Source organism: Silene latifolia, chromosome Y, assembly GCF_048544455.1.
Source record: "Silene latifolia isolate original U9 population chromosome Y, ASM4854445v1, whole genome shotgun sequence".
Taxonomy (NCBI): Eukaryota; Viridiplantae; Streptophyta; class Magnoliopsida; order Caryophyllales; family Caryophyllaceae; genus Silene; species Silene latifolia.
In genome coordinates this window covers 406,950,089-406,970,543 of record NC_133538.1, presented here as the reverse complement: position 1 = coordinate 406,970,543, position 20,455 = coordinate 406,950,089, and the positions used below count along the sequence as shown (strand labels likewise).

Sequence of the window (20,455 nt, the reverse complement as noted above, 5' to 3'; positions counted from 1 at the left end):
GATTAATTGATTTATAAGTTGTACTGTTGTGGGTGTTTTAGCCTTTAGGCTGCGGATCTAGTGACCTGCTATATCGTTTTTTTTTTGTTCGGATTTTCAGCATGTATGGTTGTTTTGTTGTCTTTGTTTGTGAACTGTGATTCTGAATTTATTATTGAATTTCTACGTCTTAAAGTCTCTTATTGAATTCCAATTATCAATATTGCCTTAAAAAAAGACGAGGAACTTACGAAGGAGTTACAAATTTGTTTGAAATATTGTCATTGCAAATTTAATTCACTCAAATGATAGTTTACATGATTCTATCAATGAAATTACTGGGGGAGAAAAAAAAAAAAAAAAAAAAAAGGGGCCTTTTTTTACGATTTTGCCAAGGGCCTCAATACTTTCAGGACCGGCCCTGTCACCAAGTCAACTTATATAAATATAAACTAATTTGTAGATATAATAATAATAATAACTAGTACTATATGTAGCAAGATTGCAATCGAACACTCTAATGAATTTCCAACAGGTAATTATCAAATAATAATGCAATAATTACTAAATAGTCATACAACCTCGAATAATAGTAAGAGTATTAGGATCAGTAGAATCGTGTTAGCTTTAATATAGTGAATACAACTCAAATAATGCATAAAGGCTCTTGGTAGCGAGTATCTGATGGTGATGCGTAAGGGACTCATGCAAATTAAATTATAATTGTTTAGAATTGATAAAAGAAGTGTAAAAGGAAATCAACAATGTAAAGAGGCATGAGCAGCGTAGGAATAGAAAACAAGGAAAAACAAGATGAATAGGTTAGTCAGCTGACAGAGCAATTGACACAACTTAGGGGAATTAATATAAGGTGTAATTTATATGGAATTAAAAACCGATTAGGGAAACACAAGGGTTTATAATTTTCCTTTTTTTCTTCTAAAAATTATATTTCAAATATAATCAAAATTAAAAGTCGTCAACTTTAAATATTTGGGTTATTACAATAGGACACTCAAATATCCGATTTGTATTGCTTGAAGAACCTTCTGCCTCCTCTACCTCCTCTTCCTCTGCATATGTGATGAAATTAAAGTAGGAAATTTGTTTTGTTGGTAATTCAAGTAGAATGCCCCACCATTTACATTCAATTACAGAGCCACATGTATAAAACAACACCGTCTAAACTCACACAACAGCTTATTACTTGCCTTGTACGTGCATAGAAAAGCATTGTATGTGCATAAAATAACCTTCTACATGCATGAATTCGGTAAAATCTTGTTTCCTAATAAACAGTTTGTGTGAGGTTAATATACAGTCCCTTTATTTTCATTCTCCCCCTAAAAAGGGTTTCATTCCTCCCCTTTGCAATAGAGACAATCATGAAACAAAAGAGAACCTTTAGTCCTTTGCTAACACCTTAACATTTCAAAATGTCTTTTAGTCACAATATATACCGAGTCTACAGTCTACATCGTCGTCCATTTAAAAAAAGTATAAAAATATTCATGATTAAATTTAATTGATGAGTAGAATCGTACCTTGAATAAATTCGGAAGTCACAACCTCAGGAATATCAACTTCAACTGCAAGTGCAGATATTTCTGATATAGACTGAGTTGTATTTAGTTCAACAATGGCTCCTTCAATTGTAATGATATTTGAAGAAGTATGTGAACAGTGCTCATGGCTGCAACGCAACAACAAACTTAAAAAATTAAGTTATGAATAAAACAACTATATTAGAAAATTAAATAAAACCCTAATTTTGATGTGTCTAAACAGGAATTCGATGCACATAGATACTATTTTAACGATTGTAAAGACTATTTAATTCACAGAATTCAGTCCCCAATTTCATGATTTCAACAAATTTAGGTAATTTCTCAATTTTATTAACCCTAATTTCTCAATAAAGTTAAACTGATTCATGAAACCCTAATTTTAATGCACATAAACAGGAATTCAATGCACATAAACAGAAATTACATGCACGTAACTAATGATTTGACTCCCAATTTCTTGTTTTCAACAAATTTAGGTAATTTATGAATTTCTGCAACCCTAATTTCTCAATTTCCCCAATCTAATTCATGGAACCCTAATTTCACAAGCATAATTTATCAATTTCGAAAGTTAATCACAAACATTCTAACACGATAATCAAACCCTAAATTCCCCAACATTCTAACACGATAGCAAACCCTAAATCTAACTAATTTAATCGATGAATTAGTTTTTTGTACAAAGACATCAAAATGTAAACCCTAATAATCAATTGAAAATAAAAAAGTTGAAAAATGATAATTAATTTCAAAACTTTACCTCAAATTAACAGGATTCATTGATCGAATAATCGTTGAAAAATTAATTGTCGAAGAGTTTGTTCGTCACGTATGTCACGATCGAGGGAAGAGAAAGAATTTGATAGTCGAAGAGCTAGAGTGATGGTGGAAGGTTTTGATAGTCAAAGAGAGAGAAAGAACGATGAGACAGAAAGGAAAGTTGGAAAATGACGGAGATTAGAAGGTTGGGGGAAGCGCATTTAATTTTTACAAATTATTATTATTATCCTCGTACAGACCGTATTATTATTATTATTATTATTATTATTATTATTATTATTATTATTATTATTATTATTATTATTATTATTATTATTATTATTATTATTATTATTATTATTATTATTATTATTATTATTATTATTATTATTATTATTATTATTATTATTATTATTATGGTGGTTTTCATGGTTCTCATTATACTAGGGGTTCTCACCGGATCCCGACCATGGCAATCTTTCCTATGAATAAAATATGTCCCAATCACTTATTATAACACCCCCATTTACCAAAGTACCTTACCAAGGCATACCTTAGCAAATGGAAGAATTAACATCTCGGTTGCCCGAGATAGTGCATATCAAATTGACCATAAAGAAACATTTATTAAAATAGAGTAATGTTTAACGAGATTATAAGTTCTAAATCCCAACATAAAATACAACTGGCAAACCAAAATAAAGTAATGTCTAACAACTCAGCAGAAGCTATGTAAAGTAATGAATCGTCGGTGTCCCATCCAAACCCGCATGCCAGCTCAAACATCAACACCTGATAGACTAACTGCTCCCCATTTGCCGGAAATATCAAATGGTTCACCACAGTACTGAAAACATACGAAGGTCAGTACAACTATACAATTAATCATAAGAATAAAACAAACACAATAACTCATATGGCCAACTAATACCACTCCAACAACTCGAAACTCCGTTGTAACCCGTGTCTGAACCGCAACGCAGATACCATCGCAACGAGTAGCCGAGTTTGTAACACCCCCTCATACCAAGGTACCTTACCAAGGACTACCCTAGCATGAAAGGTTGTTACCATCTCGGTTTCCCGAGGTTAGTATATTAAAGTTACCAATTCCAAACAAACTTTATTAAACTATAAAGACTTAGTGATTACATGTTTTCAAAATCAACCAAACATTAACTATGAAAGGTCTAACAACTACAGAGAATGTAAGCAAAGTCTTTTGACGGCGGAAGCTAGACTCGAGTGGTGACTCCCCATGACTGTCCCATAGCTAAACATCTGCATTACATCGTCACACCGCTCATCATCCCCGAATGGATCACCGCAGGTTTTACAAAACAACAACCGGGGTCAGTTACCGTTCAATCAAGATAAGACAAACAAAGCATGTAACCGGCTGATCATCCTCCATCCCCGGTCTCCCGATCTCACACAGTAACCGACTACACACCGAAGTGTGTAGCTCTGCCAGATTACCCATCGCAACAGGTAATCTTCGCCGCCAGTGGGTGACCGCAGCCCATCCCCACCTAGTCCAGCTCATCAACGAGCGACTAACAATCCCTGTCCCTTAATGTGCACATCCCCTCCCGTGACGGGTTCCACGGAGGGCGAACTAGGGTGTGAAGCCACTCCTGCAAGTGACTCCACCACAATCACAACACACACAGCATCACAGCTGTCCCAACTCCACAACCGTCACAACATAGAGCCATACTCCGATGATCAGCGGGTAACAACGATTACAACACAAGCACAGTCTTAAATCAATTAACAGAAACCGAGTAGGGAAACCCTACCTTTTCGCAATCCGCTTACGCTGCAATCAACCATACAAATGCATAACAATTACCACATCGTCACCTACAACAACAATCATATAATTCCAATCACTAACTGCAAAACCCCATTTCCCCCAATTCATAATCAAAGACAAACCCTGAATATCAATCATTGAATATAAGGATGAGGACTTACCGACGATGAATCAAAGGATAGAATACGATTGCTATGATCACCCAAAGGACAGATTCAGAGATGATTAGAGCGTCGTAGGATGTTTTAGGTTTTGTAAATTGTAATTAGAAACTGCTTATCGTAATATATAACGCCCTAACCATTTCCAAATCAAACCGCGAAAATAACACTCGACGGACCGGATACTCGGTCGAGTATAGAGCATACTCGGCCGAGTATCCTCTACTCGGTCGAGTATTCAGCATACTCGGCCGAGTATTCCTCGGCAGAAGCCAAACAGAATACACACTTAGCACTACTCGGCCGAGTAGGCTCTACTCGGTCGAGTATTCAACTTAACAAAATCCATAGTTTACAGTCTTCCCCCCCTTAAAAAGAACTTCGTCCCCGAAGTTCCAACCCAACCTATTAAACATGGATACCTAACACTAACTCCACCAACCAAGCTTACTTCCACAACACGACTTACGATATCGTTTCAACTACAACATAGCCTCTCGACACTAACTCCATAATACCATTGAATAACCATAACATAAGTGTTGCCAACTCTGTCTCACTACTATAAAGCTCACTAGCACCTCAATTACCGAGACAATCCACCAGACAAGTTCAACCATCAAAACGTAATGTTACAGAGTTCCCATCGCAACAGATAACCCACCCCTGCCAATGTCAGATCACAACACTGAACATCAGAATCCCTACTCATCGCAAAGAGCGAAACCAGATACTTAATGTGCACATCCCCTTGTGACGAGAGTCACAAGAGGCGATACATGGGGGTGAAGTCCATCTCAGAACATGGCTTGACAATCTCAACCTCAACTCTAATACCAACAATAATCACAATAATGTCAATCACATAATGATAAAACCACATCCATCTCAATTAATAATATAATCATACTGAGTAGGGAAACCCTACCTTGCAGTAATCTGATATCAACAATCAATCAGCTAGAATCGTTCCTTTACAAAGTCATCACCTATACAACAATCAACTCAATACTATACTACGACGATCCCATAATAATAATATCAAAATCCCTCAATTAACCCAACCTAGGGTTAAGACAAATGCAAAATGAAATTAAAAGTGAATACTATAACCTACGATGCGATCGACACAAGCAAGGATAAACCAGACACCAAAAATCGCCAAATCTGAGCTTGAATGATGATTAGGATGATTAGGAGAGTTTTAGAGATTAGATTAGGTTGAAAATGACGTTTTAGAAACTGACAAAATGATTTAATAACTCCCTAATTACCTTAAATCAAACCGCGCAAAAGACGTCCCAGACCGGCCACTCAATCGAGTGCCACCACCCACTCAACCGAGTGAGCCCTACTCGGTCGAGTGCCTCACCAACTCGACCGAGTGACTCAAAATAGAAGTCACACTAAACCCCCAACAACACTCGGGCTAGTAACCCTCACTCGGTCGAGTGCCTTACCATACTCGACCGAGTGACACTGTGGAGAAATGTGGAGTATTACACTTAACATGTACCTGTTGGGAAATGTGTCCTCAACAATACTGCGATCACATGATTTAAATATCATAACTAAATATCATACTAAGAATACGTGAGGGATGATTCTTTATACAGTCGACTGACCGTCATTAATCGGTAATGATTGGCTAACTAGAGCTTGACATTACAGTCGTGTGACGGTGGTGGTCAGTTGATCCCTTTAGGTCACACCTATAGGATGAGGCCCAAATAGATATTTAATTAATTGTATGCGATACGAATTAATTAATTCCTTAATTATGGGAGTGCAATTTTGCGTCTTATTGTAATGTGATTAAATAAGATTAAATTTAGTAATTAAGTGTTATATTACTAAATTGGTTGAGGTATTAATAGAAGTTTTGAGGTAGAGGTAATTAGTTATTTAAAGTTACAAGAAGTTGTAATTTTAACTAACTAAGAATTATGGGACCCATTATATGTTGATATAATGGTAGTATACTACTCAAAAAGTGGAGTGTATACTATATTATTAATTGTAATATTTAAGTGTTAAATGATTACATTAATAATTAAAAATGTAAGATAGTTAAACATATGACTTATAAGCATTTGTGGGACAAATGACAAAAGGCAAAAATGGACCAAAACAAGTCCATTATTTCGGCCAAAACAAGAGAGCACAAGATGCTCTTTTGTCTTTATTTGTTTGGATTAAAGCATGATTGTGACTTGTCATATGTAGCTTTTATCATGCTATATCTTACACTATTGTTCCCTATACACTAAACATGCTAAACAAGAGCTAAAAAACAAATGGGAAAGATTCTCCCATGCCTTTGAGACCACCGGTTTTGGTGTCTTAAAATGGGCATTTTGTTGCTCATTTTTTGACACTTCTTGTTTTGCTTGTTTTGCTCATTCTTCTCTCTAAACTTTCCTCACATGCAAGATCAAATAACTCTCTAGAATACTAATACACATATCATATATTACTAGAGGTAGTAATACAAGAACATTAGTATTATTAAGGTTATATTTCTACTAAATATCTAGTTAATATTAGTAGGAATTTTTGGGATTAATCTTGGGTGCAATTTATTGGAGTGGCTTCTATACTTGGAGTCTTAGGAGGATTATCCATCATATTTAGCTCAAGAACAAGTGAAGGAAGGTGACCTTACTTGTGCCCACATATTTCGAAACACCTAACAATGTAAGGAACATTGTTCTTCTTATAAATCTTTCATTTTGTTATGCATGCACTAGATCTAAAGAACAAATAATTAACAAGTTAATTAGTTCACTATTAGAGGAGTATAATAATAGGTATATGAACCTAACAAGTGGTATCAGAGCATAAGGATGTTGCATGCATAATCGGTTATTATTTTTCCGAGTTAAAAGGTTAACATATAAAACTTAAAAATTTGTGATTTATTAGTATAAGCCACGAAATCACCATGCATGTTATATATTCTGGTCCTAAAATGTTTTTAGGTCATTTTTATGATTTATGGAAATCTATTGCTCATTTTAAGGATTTTTGGTCATTTTATTACATTTTTATGACTAAAATGGGAATTAAAATGCTAAAAATAGTTAAACTTCGTTTCTGACCTTGAAAATTTTATAGGATCTCACAAGTATATTTTACAAGTTGTGTGTGAAAGGACGTGTGAATTTGATTAATATTGCATAATTTATTATTTTTATGAGATAAAAATGGATTAAAAGAGGTAAAATGGTTAAAAATAGTTAAATTTCGATTTAAGCCATGATTTTTAAATATGATGTCACATGAATAATTTACAGAGAGTATGTAAATTTCCAGATTAAAAGATCTTCTTTAGCATGATTTATTGATTTTTGAGTAAAAATGGCATAAATAGTGACTATTTTAGCAAACATTAGCTAAAACGTATTGCATGGCTTGAGAAAATTATTTTAAGTTGCATTAATATCCCACTATTCAGATCTAAAGTTTTAAAAATTATTGGATTAATTTTCGGATACTTTATGTATTTTATGAGATAAAACCTATAAAATGCAACTATATTTTCTCAAAATTAATTCGAAAATTTTAACCATGATTTTTGACATTATGAGTGTCATGGAATTATTCCAGAATGTTCAAAATTTTAAAATTCCAATTTTGAAACTTTTATGATTTAATTTGGATTTATTTCATAAATATTATGTTTTTAAGGTAAAAAATGAGCATAAAATTAAATCAAGTTGAATTATTGTCAAAAATTTAGTGATGACTGATTTTTGAGTCCTAAAATGTGTTAGGATAATTAACTTGAGCTTAGATGTGATTTAAGTGTTAATTAGTGATTTTAAAAGGTTATTATCACGCATTTCCATGAAACCGGGTTATATGTACGACATAAATTAAATAGGGTGATTTGGCACATGATTTTGCATGATAGGTACATATTATAATGCTGCATATTTCAATTGTTGAATGTGTTTTATTTATGTAATTTTAAATTATGTAATTTTATCTTAGTATGGCCTTAGTTTTAATCGATATTACCCATAATGAAAGGGAATATTGATTCGGTTGTAATTTAATGTGATCTCGTATCATTTTTATTTTTATTTCATTAAGTTTTCCATTTTACAAATGTATAATAGGAATAGTTTTGTATTTTTATTATTATTTGTAATTATGGAGCATCTTCAAAGACGGTGCCATTCGAAAAGGTGATCCGACAAAGACGATGTCTTGGAAGGCGTGCCATTTGTAGATTCAAGGGACCAAAGGAGTTGGTTTCCGAATATGTAATAGATTATTTGGTTTTCTATTTTAGGAAGGCCATACTAGGAATTTTATTTATTGCTTTGCATTTCTTTTAATATGTTCCATGCATTGCCAAATCGCCATAATAACACATGCATATCATATCGAGTCATCGACCGTGTCAATTATAATTATCGTAGTTCACCGCTTTAGTTCACTTAAAACGTGATAGATAATAAATTGACAAGACCTCTCACATATAATAATTGAGATAAAGCCTTACCAAATAGTAGAAACCCATGAAGTACCAACTTCATAAGGGAGTTTATCCGGCTTCACCGTAATACAAACCTTGTTACGTTGGCGAAGTGGGGTAGTAAAAAGTTTTTACATCGAAATTTGGATTGAGCTCAACGGAAGTATTGTTGACCGTAGTTGCATGTGTTCCGGGCCAAAGATAAGAATTAGAGTAATTTTATCGACCGAGAGTTCTAAAAGTAGAATCGATTAAAGAGTTAATCCACCGAGTTATATTAATAAGGGTTTAATCGGCTCACCGTGCCCGAGTTGATATGAATTTGGATCTCAGAATCATTCATATAGTTGGGTGGAGGTCACTATATAAATGCAATGCTTGTAGTTAAAATTACGAGTATTTATAAAACGATAGATGATAATTAATTCCTTCATTTTATATTTTGTAGTTAATTATTCGCAATGAATTCATCTTATACTCCTACACCAATCACCTTAATTCATAGCTCCTATCATACGATGAAAAATGCTCCGATTATGACAATAATACGATTAGAGAATTACGCGTTGGCTTTAGTAAGGATGGAAATCTTGGTCTTTTTACTACTTCTTTACCTCCCACTCACATACTCAAGCTTACCTCTCAGGTAAGAGGATCATATGAGGGGAATCTCGCAGATTCCAAAATATCCTTGTTTGATGAAACAAGGAGAAATATCAAATTAAGTGGGAGTTCTAGCAAGAGTGTCCTTGCAAATGTAAGAAGTATTGGTATTAATAAAGGAAAAGCAAAGAAAGGTAAGAAACCCAAATCCGATTGTGAATTGGAAGTTGATAGTGAGACTACCACAAAACCAAGATGGGTATCCAATCCTACCATGAATATCATTATTTTAATGTCATGGGCCAATGGAAGCATAAATTGCCCCAAGTATTTGGAAGATATCAAAGTTGGGCTTATTACTCCAAGTGGGACTTGGAAATGTGGAAAAGCTAAACAAGGGTGATGTGGATCGCCGACAATGAAATGGAGCTCGGGTAGCCGCCACTTCAAGAGAAACTTATGTACTTGTTTTTGCTAATAGCTTTGAGTTATAATTTACATAGTTGTTATTATGTATCCACTTAGTCTAAATCATTATTTCCATGTGAGACATGAACGGATCTATATTTTGTCCTCAAAGACAATTGTTGTATTTTATTGAAAATAGACATGGATGTAAGCCATGTCACTTATCTTTATGATACACAAGTTTTAGACAGTTCCAACTCATGTAAAGATATCTACATAATACGCACCAAAAGACTCATAACTGGTAATCCAAATGATTTGTACATTTGATTTTTCAATTACGTTACGTAAATGAGAAACGCATTAAACGCTAGTGTCGACTAGAATTATTGGACCATTTGATTTTCAATCATCTGGAATATGCGAATCTTGTCTCCTTTGCAATATAATTTGTACTTCCTTTAGTGGTAAAGGGACACAAGCAAGTGATTTGTTGAGACTAATACATGTCGATGTATGTGTTTTAATGAGCATCACCGCAAGAGGAATTTATGACTACTTCGTCACTTTTACCAATGATTCAAGTAGATAAGGGTATATTTACTTAATCTAATAAAAGGTGAAGCATTTGAGAGATTTGAGAAATTTCTAAAATGACGTAGAGAACCAATTGAATAAAGTTCTAAGCATTACGACTCAATCGTAGTGGCAAAGATCTAAGTAATAAATTTGATTTGTTAAAGATGGATTATGACCTAGCGTCACTACCCATAAGATCAAACTAATATGAGTTGGTTTGAGTTGATGAACTTAATTTTGGGAATTTGCAATCCAAAACGGACAAGTAATTCTAAACGGATGGTCAACCATGAGATACCTAGAATAGAGAGTCTATTAAACAGATGACATGGATAAGACTCGTATATTATCTTGCTGCCATGTTAGGATGGCCTTTTGAAAGCTAATACATAGTCTAGATAAACTTCTAATACTCCGTTAAATGTATATATTTGTGACTCACAAAGCTATCTCTCATAAATATTGATGTATTTCCGAGAGATAGAGTGGGAGTAGATTAAATCATCACAAACATCTCTTATAGTTGATATGTTACTTTGTGAAAGTAATTAAATTATAGAGTGGGAGTTGGTATTGAACTATTATCTATGAAGATAGTATGAGAGCGTAGTTCAGTGGGAGTTTATCGCACATGTCTTATTGTTTAAAAATATTACTTTGTGAAAGTGATAGTATCATGACCTTGTTACATACGAGTCGAAGCATTACAATCCGAAAATTATTACTCAAGAGTAGATTTACTTTAAGGCGCGGGTCTCCTCAAAAGTAAATAGAGCTCCAGAGTACTCAAATGCATAAGATTTACATGAAGATGTTAATCAAGATAAAAAGTGTTAGGAATTGCCGCATTTCATTTTAATGAAGAATGGCAAATAAAAATTCGCTTTTCTAAAATGGGAATTTAGAGAAGGAAGTGTTTGAAATACAAAATATTAGATGAAGATCTAAGAATCCTAAACATCTTATGCGTAGCTATCTTAAGTGATCACTAGAATGATCTTAAGCTAGCATTAAAGGATTACACTTTTCGTTCATGTGATTATAGTGAATTGTTTCATTCACATGATTGAAGAATCATGATATACATGAAGTTAAGTGGGAGCTAGAATTGTTTCTCTATGTCTTATATGTTGATAACATATTACATATTGAGAATAATATACCAATGCTCTCTTCTGGTAAGAGTAATTGGGAGACATGGAAAGGGATGCAAAGTATTCTAGATTTTGAATCTATGTGAGAGAATATTGGCATAGAGTTGAGAGTCTTATGAGGATAAGATATTTCACATCTGTTGTACAACAACAAAGTTGAATGGCTTATTCATGATGATGAAAGTGGAATTACTATGATGGAATCATAGTCGTTCACTGAACCCATTAAGTTGTTGATTACATGAAATTGATTACTAATGTTTCCGTCATTAGAACTATTATGTATGCCAACAGACGCACGTGCTGTGATTTACCATATGCTAGGTACATAATGAATCAATAATAAGTTAATTCATTAGATGGGCTTGTGAAAGCCTTAAAGTACAATTGATGACTTGTACACATGTTTGGATGATAAACTAAGTTTGTGTTGAAGGGTTGCACAAACTTTAGTTTCCAAGCTTAAAAGGATTTGATGAAATCCTAAGCTAATGTTATTGACTAAGGAGAAAGAAACTAAGAAAAGTGTTTTAGTTTCACGCATTGCAAATTCTACAAAAGGATTCTAAGTAAATTGTGATAAAATCGTCAATGTAGGGATTAAGGGTGAATCCCTCTACAAATGACTCTATCACAAGTTATGTGATAACAGTGGGAGCATCTTTCAAGTTAAAGAGCTCAGGTCTAGTATGAAGTCTAGACATATACTTAGTGAAATTCATGTTATTAGAGATAACATTGAATGGAAGGAAATAGCAACTAATAAAGTTGGAATATATGGATATCGGGTATATCCACTTGCCAAGCTTGTATTGCATTTTAACTAGTGTTATAATACACTAAAGATTATAAAAGATGAATTAGTAATAGTGTATTGACTGTTCATATGTGATAATCACATTTATCGTTTGAGTTTTATTAAACTCACCCGCTACCTTGTCGTATCCGAATGGGTTGTAGAGACAAATTGAACCCCATTAAAATGAACTGGATTGACATGGTATTTGCCCCTAGTTACTTATATGAGGTGACGTCTCCAAGTGACTAGAGTGTGATGCGATTGATGGCAAGTTCAAGTGCCATAGAGTCATATGGGATGACTAGTCGATCACATAGGCGGATTTGTATGGGACAATCGTCGGCGAGTGATCGCTTATAGAGTTCTGGTAATTCATAAAGCCTGGTCGTGGCAAGAGCTACTATAGTATTCCTATGAGTCAATTCTTTTGACTAGAGACTATTCGCCCAAGTTGGCACAACTTCTGATTAGCTTTGATTTATACTCTACGATTTCGTAAATGAGGTCAAACTGGGTATATTTTGGGTTATGATGGACTGTGGCTGAACGAAGGGAATAAGGCGATAGAAATTGTCCACCCCTTGTCAGGGTTGTTTGAAATCTCAAAACCACTCGAGGAGTAGTTAACTGAAAATGCGTGGCCACGCTCGGAAGGTATCTATGATGGATAATTCCGGTCAGACAGTTAATCTCCAGATCGAGAAAACCACTCAAGATATGATCAAATGTAAGTACGACCTGCAAGACACCTTGCATTGAGTGGGAGATTGTAATAGGACAAGAGAATTGGTGACTCACACTTGTCGAGGACAAGTGGGAGATTGTTGGGAAATGTGTCCTCAACAATAGTGCGATCACATGATTTAAATATCATAATTAAATCTCATACTAAGAATACGTGAGGGATGATTCTTTATACGAAATGATCGATCGTCATTAATCGGTAATGATTGGCTAACTAGAGTTTGACATTACTGTCGTGTGACGGTGGTGGTCAGTTGATCCCTTTAGGTCACACCTATAGGATGAGGCCCAAATAGATATTTAATTAATTGTATGCGATACGAATTAATTAATTCCTTAATTATGGGAGTGCAATTTTGCGTCTTATTGTAATGTGATTAAATAAGATTAAATTTAGTAATTAAGTGTTATATTACTAAATTGGTTGAGGTATTAATAGAAGTTTTGAGGTAGAGGTAATTAGTTATTTAAAGTTACAAGAAGTTGTAATTTTAACTAACTAAGAATTATGGGACCCATTATATGTTGATATAATGGTAGTATACTACTCAAAAAGTGGAGTGTATACTATATTATTAATTGTAATATTTAAGTGTTAAATGATTACATTAATAATTAAAAATGTAAGATAGTTAAACATATGACTTATAAGCATTTGTGGGACAAATGACAAAAGGCAAAAATGGACCAAAACAAGTCCATTATTTCGGCCAAAACAAGAGAGCACAAGATGCTCTTTTGTCTTTATTTGTTTGGATTAAAGCATGATTGTGACTTGTCATATGTAACTTTTATCATGCTATATCTTACACTATTGTTCCCTATACACTAAACATGCTAAACAAGAGCTAAAAAACAAATGGGAAAGATTCTCCCATGCCTTTGAGGCCACCGGTTTTGGTGTCTTAAAATGGGCATTTTGTTGCTCATTTTTTGACACTTCTTGTTTTGCTTGTTTTGCTCATACTTCTCTCTAAACTTTCCTCACATGCAAGACCAAATAACTCTCTAGAATACTATTACACTTATCATATATTACTAGAGGTAGTAATACAAGAACATTAGTATTATTAAGGTTATATTTCTACTAAATATCTAGTTAATATTAGTAGGAATTTTTGGGATTAATCTTGGGTGCAATTTATTGGAGTGGCTTCTATACTTGGAGTCTTAGGAGGATCATCCATCATATTTAGCTCAAGAACAAGTGAAGGAAGGTGACCTTACTTGTGCCCACATATTTCGAAACACCTAACAATGTAAGGAACATTGTTCTTCTTATAAATCTTTCATTTTGTTATGCATGCACTAGATCTAAAGAACAAATAATTAACAAGTTAATTAGTTTACTATTAGAGTAGTCTAATAATAGGTATATGAACCTAACAGTACCACATTTTAGTTGACTATATTTCTCATGCTAATCTTCTGGTTAGTAATATATGTAATACCTCATATTTTTAGTGAAGGTCAAAGGTCGAGTCAACGGTGTAGGTGCATTTTATTTATTAAATATGAGATTCTATTATTTAAGAATGTGATACACGAGATTTAATGATTTAATTTATAAGACAGAAGTTTTAAAAAATAAATAATAAGTAAGAACCGGACGGAGGGAGTATGACCAGCGGGTGGGTGTTAACCAAGGGGGAAGGTGTTGACTTGTGTAGGCTTTATCTACCTTAGATATTTTTAGGAGAGAAATAATAAAAGTAATAATAAAGTGATATGGTAAGCTTCCTAGAATTTTCCACCAACCCACACTATATAAACTCTCACCATCTTTCACATACTTTCTAATTGCCTCATAAAAACTCACATATAACTTGGGAGAAAATGGTAGAGAAAGGAGAAGGGAGCAATCATCTTTTAATCTTGAGATCTTAAGGTATGTGTTGTCTTAAACCATCTTATAAGTTAATTGTTCAAGTTTAAACACCATTGACCCGCACCCATTGACTGTCATTGACCCGAGGACCACGACCTTGACCACAGTTTGACCATCATGGCTTGGCCGTGTGTGATGGGCAATTTTCACGAGTTGAGACGGGATTTTTGGGCGATTGTTATGGGTAGTTTACATCTTAATTTAATCAAAAAAGAATAGGTTATAATTGTATACAATCTTATTGTTGTTAGGTGGTAAATTTGTGGAAGAAGCTTTCTAGTAGAATTGTTGATTGAATTTTGAAGGATTCCTAAAGGTAGGAGGATATCTACTCAACTTACTTTCTTGTTAAATTAATTAATTGATTAATTTCCTATGAGATGAATTATTATTATAACATTGTTGTCGTAAGATGAATTATTATTGCTTTGTTGGCTTAAGATGAATTATTATTGCATTGTTGTTGTAAGAATTTTCCACCATGAGTTATTGTTGCAATTATTGTCTTAAGAGCATCTTATAATTTATATTACTGTCACTGCTGGTTGTTTCTCTGTTTATAGGCATCTTTGGAAGAGGATTGCTATTGCGATTGTGATTATTGGTCGGCCAGGAACGGGAATGTGGAAGTGCCATGGACTAGCGTGATTGTGGTCGGCCAGGCACGGTGGTGTTGGAGTAACCGTGGACCTGAGTGGTGTTTGTGATGTTGGGTGTGTCGTGTATCACGGCTATGAGGCGCGTGATTTCGGTTATTGTCTTTTATGTTGCGGGTTTTGTTATGTTTATTTATTTGTTGTTTAGTTATCCTACTCAACCGTTGGGTTTACCGTGTATTCTGTAAACACCTGTGATGAACCAATTATTGGGGAGCAGATTGAGTGACAGGTTAGCTTTTGAGTTGTGTTGGATGCTTGGAGGGAGCTTCAGACGTATGACCTTTGTTAGAGTCTAGAGATCACCTAGTTTATATTCAGACACTACTTATTTTATTTCCGCTGGTTTGTAAGTTAAATTATTTAAACAACTCAGTTGAGTTATAATAAGACCTCTTGAGTTATCCAGTTAAACAGTATTTATTTTAAAGTACCTTATGTTATGTTTGTATTTATACTTACTACCTCAGGCAACTTAGATGGTAATACCTTTATTTATCTTGGAATGTCTGGCCAAAGGCTCCTGAATAAATGGGGGTGTTACAAAGTGGTAACAGATCAAACGTTTCTAAGGCCTAAAGCAAATGAATCCAATGAGTTTAGGATGAGTCTAATAAAATGAACCCTGGGTAGAAACTATTTAGGAGTCCTCTTCTTAGGTTAGGGAGACGTCCTTGATCTGGTCCTACTTAGTTTTGAGCCGGACACCTCGAGGAAGGTTAAGATAGTGGGGTAGTTAGTGTGGATGCTTTGCCTTAAGGGTCTATTTGTGGTCTGAAGTTGCGAAATTACTAACTTTATTTGCAGGACGAGAACAAAAGGTATGAAATTTTAAGACAAATAAAAGGGAAAATGGTGGATTGAAGTTGCTTTGAGCATGTGTTAATTTATGGCATAATTATTCATGAAACTTTCTTAGCATATGACGTATGGCATGAATTGAAGGAATATGAATTAAATGATCGTGTTACATCTTATATGAATTTAGTTGCACATATGTGAATTACATGCTTAGAATCATATGTCTAGAGATATGCGGTATGTGTTGCCCTGAACTATTAGGCATAGAATTATGAGATTTCATGAATTAGAGACTAAGCATGTATGACGAATATTTATTTTATGCAAATGAGGAAGGAGGCCGTGAGTGGGCCGTATGGTGGCGTGTCATGGTGGTTGGTCGGGCAAAGGCCCGCTCGGCCAATCACACATTCTTTTGTATACAGGAATTTTATCATATGCCTTGTGCCAAGAAATTCTTTTAAACCGAAACTTGTGTTTCTTACTTTATTCTTAATAGAACCCAAAAATGTCACCAAAGAGAGCTACACCCATAACTATGTCACACGAGGAAATTGATAGGCCGATCGCAACAAACGAAGCTTTGACATACATCTTCTCTAAAGTCGAAAACTTCTACGATGAATCCTGCTAAGATGAGTGCTGCCATTGCTCGTCATAATCCGATAAAGTACAATGGGCTAGGCAAACCGTCCTTATTGGGAGATTAGTGCAGGGAGTTTGACAACCTCTTTGAACTGTTGAACAGCCCTGAGGAGATACAGGTGGATCAGGCTGCTTACTACTTGAATGGGAAGGTTGGACTATGGTGGAGTCGTAATAAGGGAGTGATCAGGGAAGCTTGGTAGGAGGGTAAGGAACCTTATCTCACCTAGAGAGGCTTTAAGAAGACGATGAGAGCTGTGTTTGTACTTGACCACGTTCGGAGTAGGATAAGGTCAGAGTTTGATACATTTAAGATGACGGAAGAGATGATGATAGAGGACTACCATAACAGATTCATGGAGCTAGCTGAGTATGTGTCGGACTTGAACTATGGTAAAGAGGTGTTGGCATTGAGATTTTAGAAGGGGTTGACCATGCATACAAGAAGAGGCTCTCACCTGGGGAGCCAAGCACTGTGGAGGAAGTATATCAAAGAGCGGGACATGCTGAAAAAATTGCTAATATGGTAAAGGAGAAAAAGAAAGACAAGGGAGAAATGAGAAAGGCTGAGACTACGAGTGAGGGAGCTGAAGGAAGTAAGAAGCAGAAATACATCCAGTTCAGATCCTATTCCGCAGGAGGGGTCGTGTGTGGTGGTGGGTGATGTGACTCATATTTATGCATATTTAGTCCCCGAATTAGCATCGTTCCTATGCTTTTTAGTGCATAATTGGGTCATTTACTATCTTTAGTTTCTCGTTTTGCATATTCTTTGAGGTTTTGTTCCCTTGGTAGGAAAGGAGTGGAAACCTTGCATTTTCATGGCAAAATGGAGCTAAATTGATCAAATTCAATGACCAAGCATCAAAGGGAAGACGAAAATAGAAGGCCTATGTACATAATAAAGTAGATTGGGCAATGATGAAAGGATCCTTGCATCCCCAACAATATCCCCGAGTATTGTTGAGGAAAGAAGAAAAGAGAATTGCTGACCCAGGATCCGAGCGTCTCCCTGCCTAGGACGAGCGTCTCCCTGCCCACCAATCCGAGCGTCTTGATGTCAAGACGCTCATCTTGAGGCCAACAAATCCGAGCGCCTCTCCCCTGATCCGCTCGGATTCTGTTGCAAAACCCACCGTTCCTACTGCCTAGACGCTCGGGGTGAGCAGATTTCCTGGAGACTACTAAAATAGAGATGAGCATCTCCTTGGAGAGGAGCACTTCCTCAACTTTTCTTAAGGGTCTTAATAGTCATTTAAGCCCTTAGTAACCCTAATCCTTGTACCTATTCTCTAGTATAAATACCCCATTGTACTACCTAGATTAGCATGTCATCTTAATAGGATCTTAGCCTTATCCTAATCAAGTTATAATACTCTCTTAATCTTGTAATCAATTCCTAATTGAGCGTTAATACAAATCTCATTTCTTAATCTTTCCTTAATTTCTCAATTGTTCATCATTTATTTTGGATAATTAGAAGATTATTTGGGATTATTTGGAGGATTGACAACCTTCCATCAATCATCAAGTACGTCTATTATTCCTTGCTTTATTATTTGGAATCATCTTTATAGGTATAATTCTCTCTTAATCCCTTTTTAATTATTGTTAATCATCTTCATTTGTTCATCATGTTTTGCCTTGCTAGTATGATTGATAACCTTGTTAGCATGTTAAACTTGATAATGAGTGAGTAGTTTCCTTAACTAGGGTTAATGGGGAATTAGGGGAAACCAACACAGGGATTGATTGATGCTTAATCTAATATGTTTTCATAACTAATTTGCTTGCTTGTTGCGAATCCAACTTATGCACATGTTATGTTTGATGAAATGCGAGCCTATGAATCCTTGCATTTTTTACCCATCACTTACCTTTTCAATGAGACTTGTAAGACATAAACCAACTCGAGTCTCATTAGATCATGCATATAGTTGGATAGGGAGGATTAAGTCGACTTGTAGGTGTTGTACAATCTAATCAATTCGGCTCTGGGACCCAAACCTTCCTAGGGATTGTAAGATATACACTAACTCGATCCCATCATAACAATAAGTGCTTGCATCTAGTAGAGAACATGTTTGTATGATCAAATCCCATGAATCCCCTATGAACTCATGACACCCTAGTGCTTTTAATCAATTTCTTACAACTTATTTTAATCATCTTGCTTATTTTCATTACTCTATTTACATTGATTAGTTTAGTTGATATCCTACCTCAACCCAAATTGTGGCACCCTTAGACACAACCATTTGCAATCGAAAATCCTACATCAATACCCGTCCCTTGGGATCCGACCTTCACTTACCTCTTTACTAAGAGTAGAGTAGTTTGTGAAGTTATAAATATTGTTTTGGTCTAGGTAACTTTTGACGACGAGTAACAAAACCGATCTGACCAGTGGGTATGGCCGTGGTGTTGGGGCGAGTGAACAGAGCAAACCGCGATGCTACAGATGTGGTAGATTTGGTCATAAGATCCTTGAATGTAGGACTGCTGCGAGAATGAATAGTAGGAATGACGGATTTGGTAGAGGAACTAAGAGTGGGTACCGGACACCAGCACCTAGCTATGGAAGTAACTGTTTTAATGCATCCTGGAAGAACCAAAGGAGCTACAACAATAACAGAAACTATCATAATCACTTCAACAGTAATCAAGGCAATGGAAACGGGTTGTACCAAAAGCGAACAATGGGGGAAATCAAACCAGTGCTGTGAAGTTAGGGACGCCATCAGCTTCAACCGTGCAGGGTGGAGTCAAGTCCAGTGATAAACTATTCATGATGGGTAAGGAGGCTGCTGAGGGAGATGCACATGTGGTTTCGGGTACTTTTCTAACGAATTCTAAACCATCTTATATTTTATTTGATTCGGGAGCAACCCATTTATTTATATCACGTGACCATGTTAAAATATTGGAATTAGCTAACCCAGTATTAGTAAAAGATGAAGTAGAAATACCTTCTGGGGAGTCAGTACCTTGCACCAAAGTATATAAAAACATAAATATTCTTATCGGGGAGGTTTTATTTTCAATGGACTTAAGAGAATTTCCTCCGGGTAGTTTTGAAATTATTTTGGGGATGGATTGGTTGAGTAAAAATATAGCCTTTATTGATTGTCACCAAAAGAAAGTGTCCTTGAAGGGACCAAAGGGAGTAAGGGTGTCTTATAAAGGATTTGTGCTAAAACCGAAGGTGACACTTATATCAATAATAACCCTGAAATCGTGTTTGCGGAAGGGAGGAGAATTAATCTTGTGTAATGTGAGGGACATGCGTGAGAAGGTGAAGGGCGTAGGGGAGATCCCGGTGGTGAGTGAGTTTCATGATGTGTTGTCGGATGAGATTCTAAGTTTACCACCAAAGAGGGATGTAGATTTTAATATTGAATTGAAA

At 35.3% G+C, this 20,455-nt stretch overlaps 1 long non-coding RNA gene across 1 annotated transcript; it reads left to right on the top strand.

Moving 5' to 3' along the window:
- Positions 1 to 14,873: 14,873 nt before the first annotated feature.
- Positions 14,874 to 15,909, top strand: LOC141626327 (uncharacterized). Its single transcript, XR_012535928.1, has 3 exons — positions 14,874 to 14,947; positions 15,199 to 15,263; positions 15,511 to 15,909. It is a non-coding gene; the product is annotated as an uncharacterized LOC141626327 (long non-coding RNA).
- The last annotated feature ends 4,546 nt before the right edge of the window (positions 15,910 to 20,455 follow it).